Raw genomic sequence first — 17,059 nt, forward strand, 5'->3', positions numbered from 1 at the left:
TGAGTTGTAAACGACATGAAGTAATCCCAACCTTTGCGTTTAAAGCCTTGTGATGTAGGCACTAATGTGGTTCATGCTCCGGGTCACCAAAACAAACTCGGTGACCGTGTTTCGCTCTGTTTCGTGAGGAATGTAACAGATGCAGTCTGGAGCCACGGGGGGGGGGACATGTGGCACATGTGCCATTTCATTTCATATCACCGCTTACGTCAGCAGCAACACTTCATTAGCTGACACTGCTTGTAAAAATAGAAGTGATACATAAAACATGTGTCGTACAAGCTGATACTTACTGCAAAGACATTTGCTGTCAGTTTCTACAAACCACCTGATGCCTGAGGAGTCATGGTGCGCAATCAGTGGTTTTGAACTGTACAAAAGCACGTTCTGTGACTATAACATATAACTAATTGTTACTTTTTAAAATTGTTATCACCTGCTGCCATGAAAGGCTGAGAGTCTGGTTGAATCTCGGCTCAGTTTGGAGCTTGTATGTTGTTCCTGTGCATTTATTTATTTATTAAGGGTCAACATCTGGAGTTATCACTCTGGGAGAACCCTGATTTTCGCTGATTAACTATAATTTTAAGTCTTTCCACTGGCAGCGTCCTGTAGCCCCTGGCAGCTGACTTTTGGTTTCCCCTGCAGCGATACAGTGCTCGTCTTGTCGGGAGCCACCAGCCAGGCCGACAGCTGCCTGCGGGGAGATTCTCATGAGTCGAACTCCTGGAAATAGTGCGCAGGAACATCTGTGACCAAGCTGATCTTCAGAGGAGCTCAGCTTGGTCACAAATCCTCCATCACTCTGTTGATGTCCAGAATATTCCCAGCTCCAGACAGACGCATTCGGTCCGACAGGCTGCAGACTATGCCCACAATAACCTCAACGCCGGCTATGGCATGCCATTCCAGATATTATTATAAATTTGACAACATAAGTAATTACTGTCAAAAGAGTGCAAACATAAATTCCTCTTAATGTGTGTGTGATTCATTGATGGGAAACAGCAACTGAACGGGTAGAAACATGTTTCTCTTTGATGGTCATGTAAGCTCAATATTATGAGCAAATGTTGTACATCTGGCTTGGATTGACTTCAGGCTACTAACAATGGCACTACTGCTGTTATGACTTAGCTCCAGTTGAATTTTGTGTGTGTGTTGGGTATGAGGTCCCAATTTGAAATGCAAGCACTTGTCTGAGCTGCAGTACTCGCGTGAATATAAAACCGTACTCCCAGTTCCATGTTGCCGTGCCACAGTCGCACACGTGCGTTGTATGTACTGCAGTGTTTCCGTCTCCATGACAACAAATTCAACTTGCCCACATGTCATCAGGTGGCTGATAATGGACTCGTATTGTAGTGATGATGTCACCGCCTCCATACAAAGGAGAGCTCCAGCGTTAAATAGAGTGTGGAAGAGACTTCTCATTCGCAAAAGAGCTCTGTGTTGAGTTAGGGATTAGGGGGGGAATTAAAGTGCCAGTGTCACCTCCAAATAGTTCCTCCATCTTTTAAAGTCATATAAAAAGTTAAATCTATGCGCTTGGGCAGCAACAAGAACTTTGTTACACTGGATTTTCCACTCACGTTCAAAAGCCAAGAAAAATATGGCATAACCAGCAGCGCTACATCAAAGTCAGGAATTGCAAGGAGCGGAGCGGGAAAGAGGAGGCGACTCCAGGAGACAGAGGGGGCACTTTATGTTGGTCCTGCGGATTTCTAGCCCTGCGGCACAGGACGTTCTGTACAAATAACATCTTACCTGTTGTGCTTTTGGTCTTTGAACAACGTCGGTCTTGAGAAACAGAATTTAATTCTGACCAAGCTGATGAGATACCGGCTAGTCCGAGCAGCGTCAAGACCTGAGAGGATTGCTGCCACCTTAGAACACCTACAGTCTCAAAGGTTTCATAGCAGCTCAATCAAATACAATTTTATACAACTTTACACTGTCACAAATTTCACATTGTGTGTTTATTTACGGAGAATTTTGTGGTTATTTGTAAGTGCAAATAGCAGCAGCAGCTAGCTGCAGCACTTCCAGTTCAGCCTGGGCAACCTCCAGCAGGAGGGTTCATACATATACTGTACATGTGGGATTTTTCCTCCTCGTCATACACCCATAAACAACTCAGGGGGGAAAAGGGGACGTTAATGTTTTGCCCGAAGACACTTTGACATGTGGAGAGCTGGAGATTTACTGTAACTTCAAAAAGAGAGGAGCCACAAAGAAACAATGCTCTTAAATTTCTTCTATTTGTTCACAATCTGAGAGGCCCGACGAAGGCTAAACTCATTAGAAGTTGTTTTGTAACCTTTCTAGCCTGATGAGTATCCACAATGCTTTTTTTTTTTTTCCAAATCATCAGAAATTTTGTGTTTGTGTCACGATACACTTATACAAAAATGCGAAGATCGAACTTTATCCTTCTTCTTCAAGTACATTTGGATTAAACAGTTAGTTTCCTATTTATTTTACCCCAAAACATTTGTTTACTTCCAAAAGCTTATCCTATTTTTCCCAATTATAACAAAGTAACATTAGATAGGATGAAGTGTGTTTTTGTCTCCATTCTTTAATTTGCTTTCTTCATAGCTAGTATATAGATGAAAATTATGTTTTGATGTCATATTCTTTCCGAAAAAAACACATTTTGTTTCATAAAACAAGCACCCTCTGTCCATTATGGTAAGAATTTAAATTTTTATAGTGAATCTACTGTATGTTTTTATGAACTCTTTGCAAATGTGTCACCGTAACAAACTGTTAAGTCTCAATAAGTCAGTGTTTGCTTTTTCATTTTCTAAGCGAACAGAAACAAAACAGTAAATTTGTGGTTTTAGTGAAACAGAAGTTGTTGTGACTAAATGTCATGCTTTATTTTGTCCTGGGTGACAACAAATCAGAAGATTTTGGAAGGCGCAAATGCAACATCCACAGCTGTTAGGCCAGCCTTGCTCAGAGGACAGACGAGTCCTCTTGTTTGAACCCCATGCTCGAATCACCACCCTTCAAAGCCAGAACTTCTGCTGTGTCTAAAACAGCTTCCCTCCAAAACTTAAAGGGATAAAAAACAAGCTCGTAAGGTGGTGTAACTCTCTTTGCACCTGCAGGATTTGTTCCATCACCTGCAACCTTGACAGATAGCGACAAACTTGGCTTATCGTGTCCTTTTTGGAGCTTTCAGTGGCTCCTGTGAACTCCGCTGCTGCACAGATCAGAGTGAACTTTGGTCATGCCGAGGACAGCTGGGTTCATAGCACCGGTCAGATAATCCCCATCCCTGACGTCTGTATCCAGCCCCTAATAGAAAACAGATACCATTAATAGCAGATTCCTGTCTGTGATTAATGATATTGATTCAGTTTTCCAGGTCTGTGTTTTCTCCTTCTCTCCCCCTGAAATATTTCATCAGCATTGCCACGGCCAATTAGTCTGATTGCGCTGCCATCAAAGCCAGCATGGAGATAAACCTAATGGGTGTTTAACATGCATGAGGCCTCAAAAACAAGCCTGATGTCTCTCAGCAGAGGTTTTCTCGGGGAATCAAACAAGACTCGATGAAAATGTCAGCTATTCCAGCTATGCATTTACGTCTGCAAGCATAAATGATTACACGGACTATAATCTTCCCCAAATAGCCACCAGAGGGGGGGTTGAGATAGTTGAGGGCTCCTGAAGCAGAAACAAAGAGTGGTGCAGAGGTGGGAGAATGAACAGGTGCGCTCACGAGTCACCTTTTATAATGCAAATTCAGATGTTTTCCGGCTGACTGGGAAACATCGTCAGTAGAGAGATTAAAAAAGCAAGTGGAAATCCTTTCATAAAGAATTTGCTCACAAGGAAATGTCATTTTAAAAGATAATGTCACTCAGCTGCAGCGATCAAAGGACAGGCGGAAACGATCAGAGCCGAGCCAGGAAACAAACTGATCAATGAACCATAAAAACGATAAGAGCGACGCCTCTTCTCTGAGCCTCCACAGTGTACTGAGCCACTGGACGATCCACACCCCACATCAGGCACAAGTTCACTCAGTTCAAAAAGCATCGGGAGCACAGAAGTTCTTAAAAACCTCCACATGTTGAAGAAATAACATGATCTGACAGGTACTCTGAGCCCAACTTTAATTAAATCGAATATTCTGCCTTTGTTTATGCAAAGTTTATGTGTTAATCCAGTTTTTTTTCCTTCAATACACTCAAAAAAACCAAATCAAGTCACTTGTTTGATTAACTTAAATAAAATGTAAGAACAGTTCAGGCTTGCTAAGAGATTTACTACTGCTGGTTGTATGTAAATCTAACTTCAAAAAAGTAACTTATTTAAAGAGTTAGAGGGTCAACGTAATCTTATATATATTTATATATATATATATATATATATATATATATATATATATATATTTAAAATGCCATATTTTTGACCTCTCACCTTTTACCCAAAATATCTCAATGTTTTGTGTTTTTATACTTTGCTATTTTAAAACTAAATATCCAAAAATATATACAAAATAACCCAATATAATTAGTAAATATAAGCCTTAGCACATGAACATGAATCGACACACTGAAGCCTAGTCTCTTATAGCCTAGCTTAGTCTCAGAAACGTATGCCTTTTCTTTAAATTCTTCATCTAGTTAGTCAAAAGTTTACTGAACTTTCGGCGACACATTCAGCTGCCTCTAATGAAATCTGGGCTTTACAGCCGAAAATGGCCACAAAACACTTTCACTGTGTGGAAAATGGTGCAAAGTTGTAATACACCCGACACAAGATCAGGTTTCAGCGGAGACAGAGGTATGGCACCTGCAGAAAGCAAAATGATGCACCGTCATGTTACAGTGGCTAAAGACCACAAATGAATCTTCCTGAGAGCTGAGTTTTTTGTTTAGCCCAGCTATGCTTATGGAGCTCTGTTCAGTAATGACACTCCTTGTCCACTCTATCTCCACAGGGTGCCCCACCCTAACTCGATCCAGATGAGCTCCATCATGTCATACTTGGAGGGGAACCAATCTTACATGACAGAAGTGGGTGGGTATTTCTATACTCCTGATAAAAATGAGTAGAGTAGGAAAAAACATTTCTTAAGGGACAGTCTATTAAAGAAAAGGCATGAGGCCTTTTCCACAGCTGTTTTGCACATTGGCCCAAGTCAAACAGCGCAACTGGTAATGGAGTGATAGGCTGTGTGAAGGCTCGCTCCACTGAGGGCCATTTTATGGTGTTCAGGGTGTTTAAAAGTACACGGGCAGGACCGCACACAATCACACAAACACAGATGGAAAATATTCATAATCAAATAAATGAAAAGGACATTATGAAACAAGTGATCGTATGAATAAATACTTCAGTGGCTGTTTATGAAAACGGGTCATGTGCCACTGCTACTGCAAGAAGTAAACCTAAACTTTAGAAATACAGAAGCTGCACGTGCTTCCCCAGCTGATAGCCAGGCCACAGCTCCGCGTGGTGATATCCCAGGGGGCAAATTCAACCCACAACAAGCAGGAAGTGTGTTCACAATTTTCTTACGTGTCAGAGAAACAGCATTTTATCAGGAATCTGAAATGAATGATAAAAATAATGCTGTAGGTGAATAGCATGTCGCAAAAACTGTTCAGTTCCTATTCTATTCGTGTGGTAAAAAAAGTGGATTTATGAAATAAAACAAGCACATTCCCTACAGTAGGTAAAGAAAATGGCAAAATTAAATTATATTTTAGGTTGTTGAGTTCCAGGTTAACCCCACATACAAAATATAGTATATTTGTGTGTTCAACCATGTCTTCTAATAAGTTTAATCAGTTTTGAATATCTTATAAACCGTGACACATGAACACATGCTCAAATCGTTTCATTAAACAGATGTTAACTTAAAGTTCAAACCTTTAGGATTTAGTGACAATTAGTGGCTCAGTTTACAAACTGCAGTCAGCTAAATATCCTCTGAGCTACAGTGGCCACGACTAAAAGTAAAGATTTGCTATGTTCTTTTGTTGGTCCCTTCTAGGCATCGCCAACATCTCGCACTGGACTGAAGCTCTCGTTACCGTAACTTTGCAGACAAATGCACTTTTGAGTCCAGCCACACATCCAGGTTTTTCAATACCTCCAGACTCTGCTTGGTAAATTTTCACTGCACAAAACGTGCATACAGATATCAGAAAACCTGTATTTCTGGTAAAGTTTTAATGCCCGTCCTCAGCTTTATCTTTGGTAGTTTGCAACAATCCCTGTTGAGTCCTACAGTGTATTCTTGATGATAGTCACTTGACCCACAAGTAGTGGGACAGGGAATGTTTTGCCACTAAGGAAGCATGTCCAAGAGGTCCCACATTGAACCGCAGGAGCATACGAACAGTTATGATCAGGGCTGTTCACACAGCAAACTGTTGCCACTGTCATGGCTGTCCAGAGATCAGAGACTTCTTTTCCATTACTGCTGCAGTTCCAGGCTATACACAACCCACAGCATCGGTCAGGTCTGAGCAGCTGCAGGCCTCAAACACCACCGACTCTCTCTGTCCTCCAGCTCCCACAAATTAACTGCCTGGCACGTGAGGAAACTCATTCCACGGCCGCGCACTTCAAAGTTCATCTGGATCTGTGAGCTTCACATGCACTGATTGCCTCACTCCTGCAGCAGGGTCAAGGGCGATGCCAAAGCAAGATGTAAAATTACATTCTGAGGACCAATTTCATGCAAGTTTCCTATGTTTGCAGTGAACTACAAGATTTAATGTTTCTTCTTCTATCCATGAGCATTAGGGTTCAAATTAAAATCAGCTGCTTCTTAGTTTAAAAGCAGTCAGACAATGACATTCAGCTGCAATGTATAGCAGGTAGAAACAGAAAATGCAAATGTGTTAAAAGTAAAAAGTGAGGAACAGCATGAAAAATACCCTGGATTTAAAAATAGAAAAGTCAAGAGTTGCTGAACGCCCCCTGGGGGGAGCCCAATAAAGCTCCGCTGGCACAGATTTGGCAGCTATAACAGTAAATTAAAAACTTTTCATGTCTTTCTCACTTTCTGTTCTGTTTTTAAACCTCACTTTCTCATTCTTGTGCTCGGGTTACTTGATTAAAACTAGTTTTTTACTTGTTAGGCCAGATGGCACGACAAGATGGAGCAAACAGACCAGTGCACATCTGGAGACATTGAATTCCAAGAATATTCAGTAGGAAACTGAATTAATAAGCTGTTTAAGCAAACTTAAACCAGTAAGATCCACAAACAGATTAGTAAGCTTTGCCAAAAGTGTTAACATCAGTTCTATAGATAAAAGCTTTCAGAGTATTCTCAATGCTTATGCTGGACCAGCTGTAAGCACCAGTATGAGACCCTGATTGGTCTCAGTATGGAACCCTATTGGTCCCACGAAACATAAAAGCCTGCAAGATGGCTTTTCTCATGATTCTTATCTCGTGAGAATCCAGCTGTTCTTTAAGGCCACACAACTCCTCTGACACTTACTCTGAAAGATGATCACATGATCCTGATGGATTCACAATAACGCTGTTCAGTTCATTCTTCATATTTCAGCTTCTGCAGGAGTAGTGTCTCCTTACAGGACACTCACCACTAGAAAAAGCTGAGCTGCTTAAGCTGTTGAATGTAAACTTGAAGAAATCTGTTGTTCTCTCTGACTTAAGCACAGATTTGTAAATGACAACTTCAGTATTTTGAAAATACAAACAGATCGTAACATTTAAGTGTACAGTCTTATGTAGTGGATGCAGTAATCATTTATACTCTTCACTTCTTGCTTCAGTAGTCTGGGCCTGTTGGAGACTAGTTGGTGCTCAAAACAGCAGGAAAACTGTTAGAAAATCAGCTAATTTTCAGTTTCAGTCTCATTGAATGCTGTGTGTATGCAATCGGCGAGCTGCGTGGCTGAGTTTTGCATGAGCAGTTTTTGAAAATCATAGCCTCTGTTTGTGTGTCCAGCTTCCAAAACTATATTCTAGGCCGTGCACATTATTTTGTTGGCCTCCCACATCGTACCTGCGTCTACCTGCTTTGTATCCACCTTCGCAGCTGGCCCCATGTTAAGAATTAAATCTACTGAAATACACTTTTGAAGACAAGCAGATTTGGACCAGTTTTTTATTCGCTGGCTTTTATCATTGGCATGGTTTTTATGTTTTCTGTCATCAGGAGAGCAATAAATACTTTAGAATTCTGGACACTAAGTTTGAGACACCTACAACAACTCTGCAACTATTCTGAGAAAATAATTATCCCGCCAGTTTTTTTTTAAATTTTTATTATGTTCAAAGTTCAAGCGACAAGACTGCGTCCCTCTGTGGTTCACAGTGAGGACTCCTTCAAGACAATTTGGAGATCACCAACAAGTCACAGCCCAGAGGGATATTATCTGTAAGGATAAACAATATTTCCTGAGTTTATGAATCAAGGTAAATGACATATTTGGCGGAACAGCTTCTGGTGGCCTGCTTGTTTATTTGCTGGTAAATTTTAAAACAGCTGAAAGATGAAAAAAATATATGTAGGAAGAAAATGTTCCTAAGTCACACTGTCCATGAGCTTTTATTAAAAACTGTAGGTTTTGAAAAACTGATCTTTAATTCCTTTGTCTAGATTTTTTTTCCTTGTCTCTCACTTGAAACCACTCAAACTTACACAAACCAGAAAGGAGCAGCTCTCTGAGATGCGGTCTTTGTATTTGCCTTCTGACGGATGGTTGATGTAAATACAGCTACTTATTTGACTTTATAGTAGCTGTGGGAGCACTTAAAATCATTTAATAAACTGAACAATAAACAAGTTGAAAAGACTGGTAATTTCCTTCTCCATTCTAGCACTAAAACACCAAAAGAAAAGGTTTCAAAGTCCGACTTTGTTAAAAAGCACAATAACTCAACTATCAGCTAGAGCTAAAGCTTTTTTCGCTGCCAAACTCAAAGACTCTATTAGTTCGCACCTTGAAGCGAAACATGCTTGTGCTAGTTTTACAGGTTTTGGCCGGCGCTGCGCTGTATCCACACTGACCAGTAAAAAGCTCAGAGAGCACAGTGGAAAGTCAAGGTAGTTGGCCCCGGTGTGCAATCAGACAAAGACAGTCAGGATGGGAGCGATATGGGCCCTCGCGGCGCACACAATAATGTCACAGAGTGGAACAATGAATCCATGGAAAAGACACATAATCCTCATTACAAAGGGTTTGGCATCTCCCTTTATGACACATGTGACTGGCGAGCAATTATGTATTCTCTAATCCCATCAACCAGCCAGCAGCCAGCCTTCTGGAGGCTTAACATTTGCACTTGTAATGGAGCCTCCTGATCAAAACAAGAACATATCAGGTTCATCTCTCCAGCTCGCATGTTCCCATTTGTTGGCCTCATTACGTTACATGCTAAAGTTGCGTGGACCTATACGCTCTGAATGCATTTAAACCGAATAATAGTTGTTAAATACCTTGCATGTCCGTGTTCTACAGCTGCTTTTATTATTTTTCATGTTTCCATGGTCACAGATTAGTTGAGACATTTCATGTCAGAGGCGTATTTTCCTTTATTTCGGGCAGAGAGATGAAGGGAGGACACGATAAACAATAACAAACTGACAGCCCTTTCAGCTCTGATAGCATCTCACACTGTCAGAACCAGCGCATGTGAAGGAGGTGCGTGCATCAGAGGCGTGGGGGACGGGACTTGCCCGCTGACCCCGCGTAGGGTTCCTCCAGCAGCCTGACAGGGTTGGCGGCTCCTTCTCTGGGACCACTGCCTCTCTTATCCAAATTGCAGTCAAGCTTTAAAAATAAAGAGCCCCTGAGACCCATTCGCCTGAGCAGGCAAACCCTGTCACAAACTCCACACTGACACTTTCATGGCTGATTCTTTTTTTCTCTTTGTTCATTTTTTTTTTCTCTCATATATATTCACGCGAGTGCTTTGACCTTTAGAGAATTTTCACAATTGTTTCCTGCCTCCCTCCCTGTTTTCTCCTTCTACATTTCTCTCATTAAAGGTTTTTTTTTTTTTTTGCCTTTTGCCTCCTCCCTGTCTGTTGTGTTGTTTTTCTGTTTTTCGCTCTTGATCGCTATGGTGACAGTGCACTTCCCAGGAATAATGGAGGCTGGGGGATTAGGAGGCTTGAAGGCGGATGGATGGCTTTCTCATAAATAGGTAGGAAACTCCAGGAGCTGGGTGGATGGGATCAACAGATGTGTGACATGAGATCAGGCTCTAATTGAAGAATTCGCTTTGAGGTACCAGAGGAACGTTTGTGCAGGAAAAACGCCTTCTTCATATTATCTCGTTTAGGCTGAGAGGCCACTCTGAATCACATTTTGCTCCTTGTCAAAGAACTGAACAGTCTGTTAGTGCTCCAGGTATGTGATGGGCATGACTCTCAGCTGGGACCACACCTACTTTTAGCTGACTATCTGTAAAATTGATTGAGCTGTAACCATTTCTGTGTTTGCTAAGGTTGATAAGACATGCTGCTACATCTAGACCTTCACTGGCCCTGAGAAAACATCAGGCCTTAACAGAAACAAGCGCCGCATGTTTACAGTGTTTGGAACATGAGCCGCTGGTGGATTCGGAGCCGTGTTTCGCTGCACCATGCAGTCATTCTAACACGATGTAATGAGGGAGTTTCATTTCAGCAAGTGTTTATGTCAGAGGAAATGCCATGTGGTGTAGCACTCCTGGCCTTTAAGGAGCGAGAGACAGACAGATTGTAGTTCCTGGCTGTGTGTGTGTGTGTGTCTGTGTGTTTTCGGGAGCTTAAAACATCCCGTGGCTGCTGCACTCCATACTTGCCTGACCGCTGTAACCGCAGGCAAGCCACAGCTAAGCATCCAAAGCCAATTAAAATGTTATGAAGTGGAGTTCGCTTTTTTCTTTTATTTATTTATTTATTCCTCCTGACTGGGAGCAGCAACACAGTTACTTTAACCACACTGCGCTGACTGGAGGGATCCAATCACTTCCTCCCTGGGAAAAACCTCAAAGTGGTGGTGGTCCCTCAGAGACCAAGGAGGACCAACCAAATTTACACTTTTTGTGTGGTTTTGGTTGGGTTTTTTGGGGGTTATTTTTGTAAGCCTTCTGACTGGTGGATTGTGGAAGAGAGAAGCCTGGTTGCACGAGACAGGAAAGGCCTCATCCTTGCACTTGACTGACCTACCCCATGTTTACCAAGCACACTGGGGCACACCGTTCAGATCATTGTCCAGCTTGTGACACTCCTGTGCCTGCATGGATTATGCAGAAGGGGATCGCCTTCCTTATAAAAACATCCTGCAGGTCCAGCTACGTGTGCCTATCCAGTCCTTCAGCCCTACGCCCTGTTCGAAACACACTTCCTCTGATCGCACACCTCAAGAGAACCACAAACCTTCCTTTCCCAGGCTGTGCTCACAGTTTGTGCCGCAGGTGTTTAAGTGCAGCAACAGTGGCGAAGCTTCAAGAAAACTCTTGCTCCAAAGGCACAGAAGCAGACGTGAGAGAACTTGCTTGATATTGCCTTGGAGACATGTTTATTTATTTGCTGTTCTATCCTTTGCCTCAACAAATTGTCTCATGCCAGAGATCACTGTATAAGTCCATGTACAATGCCAACACCCTGCAGATGACAAGGTTTCACCTGAAGCAATACCCAACTCCTGATGTAATCCACCTGGCCTCACTCTCCAGCTGTGTGTGTGTGTGTGTGCTTGTTTTTCATCATAAAACCTGAAAGGACACCAACATAAGAGAATTATAGTAAATGTGGGGAACAAATTGTAGTCTTTGTGGATACAAAGTGATTTTTACACAAAGGTGTCTGTGTTTATGTAGAGAAAAAAGTCTTTCTCATTCACAGTGTGTGTGTGAGAGAGAGAGAGAGAGACAGTGCCTCCTGCCCCACAGTGTTACAAGTCATGTCCAGAGTCAAACATCTTCCTCTTCTTGTTTCTCGTGCACAAACACATACACACACACACGCATACACACACAAAGTCCTTCAGGGCACCTCCACTTCTTGTTTGAGGAATGTTTTTCTCACTCAGCCATCAACGTGGGGGGAAATTGTTTGTGCATGTGCGAGTGTTCAGGCTCAGCGGAGACAGTCTGTAGAATACCTGTCGGTGCTGAGACAGTATGTCATGTTTTAGCAGGGCGAGGAGACAAAGTAAACAACGAATACACGGCAAGAACAAAACAACCTGTTCTAAGACCATGTGGAAAAACTTACTGCTCATGCATTGTTTTCTGCTTTATAATATTTGTTTTAATATTTAATGTTTAAAGCAAACAAATGTTCGTCTGTATATTTAAAAAATATATATCTGTAGCATAGAACCTGCTAACTCTTACACATAACTGCTGAAAAAGCATGGTTTATCATTTCAGTCACTTGTGTTGTCGAGCTTTTAGGTGTCCACTAGAGGCTGCAGTTCACTGTTAAGGACACTTGGTCAAGCTAATCGGCAAACACCCAGGGACGAGGTTATAAACAGGCTACTCTTAGATAAATACATAAATTCACATTGCATGATCTCAACGAGAGATGAATCCAGATTGAGCAAGATGCTTTGCCTGCCACTGGATGAGGAATGGTGATGTTAATAGTACTCTTGTGGGATGATGAATGTGTGAAGACTCGTGTTTCTACCGTGTCCAAGAAGTGTGCAAGAAGAACTCTCTAGATCCTTCAGAAGGCTTTGATATTAGGACTTTCCCACAGCGTATTCAGTCCTGGCAATAACACGTATCTTTCCATCTGGAAGATGTGAGAAATTTGTATTTATCAAAATGATGGAAAAATGTACTTTTTTTTTTGAGTGGTAACCTCAAAGAAATAATACTACATTTGGTCTTAGCAGAGTGGTTGGCTGATCATTGAATGAACACGTGTATTAGTGTGTTCATAAAAATAAAGATTAAAATTGTTTATATAAAAGGGAGTTCTTCAGATATTTGGAGAAAGACTCGTTCAAAAATAATAGTATTTAGAGCTGCTCATGATTAAATTGCACTAAATGCTAATAATTCACTTTTGATACTTGGTTCTTGAATATGCGCCAAATGAAATACAGTAAGTAGCTGTTTCTTAAGGCCCCACCTGCATTACTTCTAATTTGTTTTAATTAACATTTTAATTCTTCATCTATAAAAGCAGTTTTTATCTAAATATCTGCAGGAATTTAAACAAATTATTGAAATACCATTGCCAAGGCAGTAGGTGGTGAGAACATTGATAATAACGACATAATAATAATAATAATAATTTAAGTAGAAAAACTCGTTTTATTGTTTGACCTGCTCTCTACGTCTGTTGATGACTTTTGCCTTGGTGGACAGAAGTCTCTTGTTGTTCCCATTTATACACAATCCGTTGAAGATTGGCGGAGTTCAAATTCCTAAAGAAGATGGTTTTGTAATCCATTCCTTTCTGATGACCAGCATATTTCTGCAACATTTTCCCGTGTTCCTGCCATGATAAACCTCCTCCAGAGACATGTGTTGTGAACATCTTATACTGAAAGATCCTTACACTTTAAATAAAAAATTTTAAAAAGCGTGCCCGCTTTACTGCCACCAGCTTTTAAGATTTGTCTGAAAAAAATGACTTTGCGTAGGTTATATCAAGCACTGTCAAGCAGTGCACACCTCACCTTTGACCTTTTTCACATGAACAAAAACGCTCACATGTTAGGCAACCAGAACAGTTTGTAATTCTCCACAATTATCGAAGGAGGCTGTAGATTGCGGCAGCTGGGAGCCAGGTTGCAGTTCATTTTAAAGTGTCTTGTATCACATGACCTCTTTGATCTTCTGTGGTAAAAGTACAGACCTCTTTTTTTCTCTCTTTTCTTAAAACAATACACAGAGGCATTCTTTCCAGTGAAGTCTACTGTATGTGCAGACACATATTTGTTTTCCCTTTCCCCCCTCCCCCCCTTTTGCAATCAATTCCTGATGGAATTACAGCTTTATTCCATGGAAACTGCCTAACACGAGCAGGTGTTTAAGGCTCTCCAGCTGACTGCCAGACAGAGCCGGCTGCGATGCAGCTGACTGTTATTGCTAATGTGAAGTGACAGGGCCTCCGAAGCTGGCAAAGAATGGCCGATCACTCTACTTTCCAGAGCTGCTCTTGGAGTTATCAGGTTAACCACAGGTTAAACACATCAGAGAAAACCCGTGAATCCAACATTAATTGTTTTTCTACTTGACCATTTTAGCCACACTTTATTAAAACAGAAGCACATTTTCTGTCCACTAGAGATTAAACACTTGGTGCCGCGCTAAACCATAAAAAGTAAGAGCTTAATATTCTTGGATAAGACTGCTGAAATTTCAGCTTTGAGTACATTCAAGTGAATGATTGCTAAGAAAATATTTTTTTATAGAGTGAAAATTATTGGTGGTTACTCCAGCTGCTATGGCACACATTTGTGTTTTGTGAACGCTAAAAACTTTCATGTTTTTATTTTTTTTAATGTATTTTTTGCCTGCTGCCATGAAAGACTGCCTGTGTCTGTTTGCCTTTTTAGCAGAAAATATCTCATGAAAGTTTTTAATGAAACTTTGTCACTGGATGCCCATCTACGACTGATTACCATTCAAAAGCAACCTGATTCAAGATGGCTGCCACAGCTTAGCAAACTTAGCAAACACAAGTTTTAAACATTTTTACAGCTATTGAGCTAAATTTTGATGACGTAGTAGCTGAGGATAATTTCCAACACATACTCTGAGCACTAATTGCACAAGATTGTTGGTTAAAACTTTAGCATTGACTGTTGGTCTTGTGTGTTAGCAGAATATTTTATGAACCAGTGAATGGATTTTATTGAAACACTCAGAAAGTAATAACTGGACATCCATCTGTAGTCAACCTGATTCGATATGGCTCCACAGCTAATTAACTTTAGAAAACTCAAAAATGGCTACAACTCAATGAATTTTACACGTGCTGAGCTAAAATATTAAATATTAAGCTAAAATTTGGTGTGGTAATTGCTGAGATTCCTCCCCAACAATTACTCTAAGCACTAACAGATCATAGAAAATCTTTGTTTAAAACTTTTAGAACGGTTGTTTAATTTTATACGTTTTCCCCTTTACTTACTTTTCAGCTTGGCTTTTCTCTGCTCAGCAGTGACCTGAGAGTGTCTGTTTTGATTTGACATCCCTTCGGAGCAGGTGTTTTGAAAGCAGAGACACATTCCAAAAATCCATAAATCCATAAAAATGAAGAACATGTTCACAGGCAAACAAAGTGTCATCAATCTGACCAACTACCAGGTTTTTCAGTCGAAAACAGAAACCAGCAGGAATCTTGCTCACATCTGTTTCTTGTGATGCTGATGGACAAAAGTCATGAAATCACTCACTAGAGCGAGGCCAGCAGGGATAGCGGGAGGGAGGGGAATCAAGAGTAAATGTGGTTCCAATAAGAGAGCTATAGATAAACCTTAATTTATCTGAAGTTTGGCCTTGAAGAACAAACGTTAAATTCACACCATGGGTGAGCAGAGTCGTCTTCAGTGAAAGCAGATACCTCTATCAGCCCTGGACATCATCAGCAGCTGGCTGTTTTAAGGCTCAGCCCAGCCATGCTGACAACATGTAGGGTAAACATCAAGGAAAGGTGCACGCGAGGCCCCGGACCTGTTGTCCCCCGGACTGAACCTCTGTCAGAATCACTGAACGACTGCCACGGCAGCCTGGATGGGGAACAGAGGCAGGACCACATCTGTTAGTCTCATGATCCACACAGAGTCTGAGCCCCTGCAGCACCAAACCTGCAGCCACCTTCAAACGTCTTCCACACCTCGCCCCCTCGTCCCAGCCCGTCTGGTGCAAATAAGCCCACGCCGTTCCCCAAAACATGATATCCCCCAATAAAGAACATGAGGTATTTGAATCTCGTTGCGCAGACAATAGCGCCTAACACTGTGCTAAAGAGCGGTCTACCAGAAGATGGCTGCTCAGTTTCACTTTTTGCCTGCGTTTTAATAATGCAAGGCAGAGGACAGAATGAGTGAAACCGTACGGGCCAGGTGCATCCACACAACCATCAGTCTGACCGAAGCACAGAGAGGTCGCAGACAAAAGACAGGCTATTTCAGGTCAACGAGAAAGCCAGGTGTCTGAGGGTCAAAGATGTAAAGTTTTAAAAAGCACTGATCACCCTTAAAAAAAAAAAACCCTAAACAAGCTTGTGATTTTAACATTTCTACTTTCCACCTTCCCTGGAAAATTGCTCATCGTCTGGAGCTCTGGAATGTGTTTATGAACAGCTGTCCACCTGACTAAACCATCGGCAGATATATGGACATCTGTCACAACTCTGTTCAAAGGTTATGATCATATCCTCTCAAGTAGCTGCTACTGTGTGTGTTCTGTCTTCATCATCCTAATAAATTTGACAGACAGAAATGTACTTATTATCACAAGCAGAAACTGGCAGGTCTGTGTCCCACGACGTGTTCGGGTACTATCAGTACTTATTTGTACTAAAAACTGACCTTTAGTTAAACCTCCCCAAGCAAATAGAAATATCAAAGTAATGCTTGTCCTCCTGTGCTAACAATGATGGAGCAGACTTTTCAGAAGGAAAAGGAAAAACTTTAATTAGTAATGTAAAAATATCACAAAAAAATCCAAAGGTCTTACTTATCACATTACTGTTGTTTTTAATGCTACTACTAATGCTTTGATGATAATCATTTTGAAAAAAAAATTTTTTTTATCATATATATTTTTTTTAAATAAATTTATATCTACAGCGGTTACACTTTGGTAAGCATGTTTGCACTGAAAATAGTAGTAAATGTAATTTTTTTTTGCCTGTGCAGAAGTTTTAGTTAGATGTTTTCAGGGGTGAAAATTAAAAATTTTGCCCACCAGCCATAGTGGCTGGTGGACAAATTTTTTTACCAGCCACTCAAATATTTTACCAGCCACTATTTTTTCTTGTGACAAAAAGTAATTTCATATGATGATGATGATGGAGGTGGGTGGAAGCAGTTGTGGTGCCCTACAAGCTGAACAACACCTCTTTCTGGACACTGCATGG

General features: G+C 41.1%; 1 long non-coding RNA gene across 2 annotated transcripts in view; it reads left to right on the forward strand.

Moving 5' to 3' along the window:
- The window catches only part of LOC119617346, a 46,397-nt gene that overhangs the window by 8,774 nt on the left and 20,564 nt on the right, over positions 1–17,059 (forward strand). Inside the window, exon 3 of one of the 2 annotated variants that reach the window (XR_005233582.1) lies at positions 4,964–5,128. The exons of the other annotated variant lie outside the window; for it this stretch is intronic. This is a non-coding gene — a long non-coding RNA (uncharacterized LOC119617346). Of the gene's footprint in view, positions 1–4,963; positions 5,129–17,059 lie in introns of those variants that run through there. 2 annotated transcript variants of the gene reach the window in all.

Source organism: Kryptolebias marmoratus, linkage group LG9 (genome assembly GCF_001649575.2).
Source record: "Kryptolebias marmoratus isolate JLee-2015 linkage group LG9, ASM164957v2, whole genome shotgun sequence".
Lineage (NCBI taxonomy): Eukaryota > Metazoa > Chordata > Actinopteri > Cyprinodontiformes > Rivulidae > Kryptolebias > Kryptolebias marmoratus.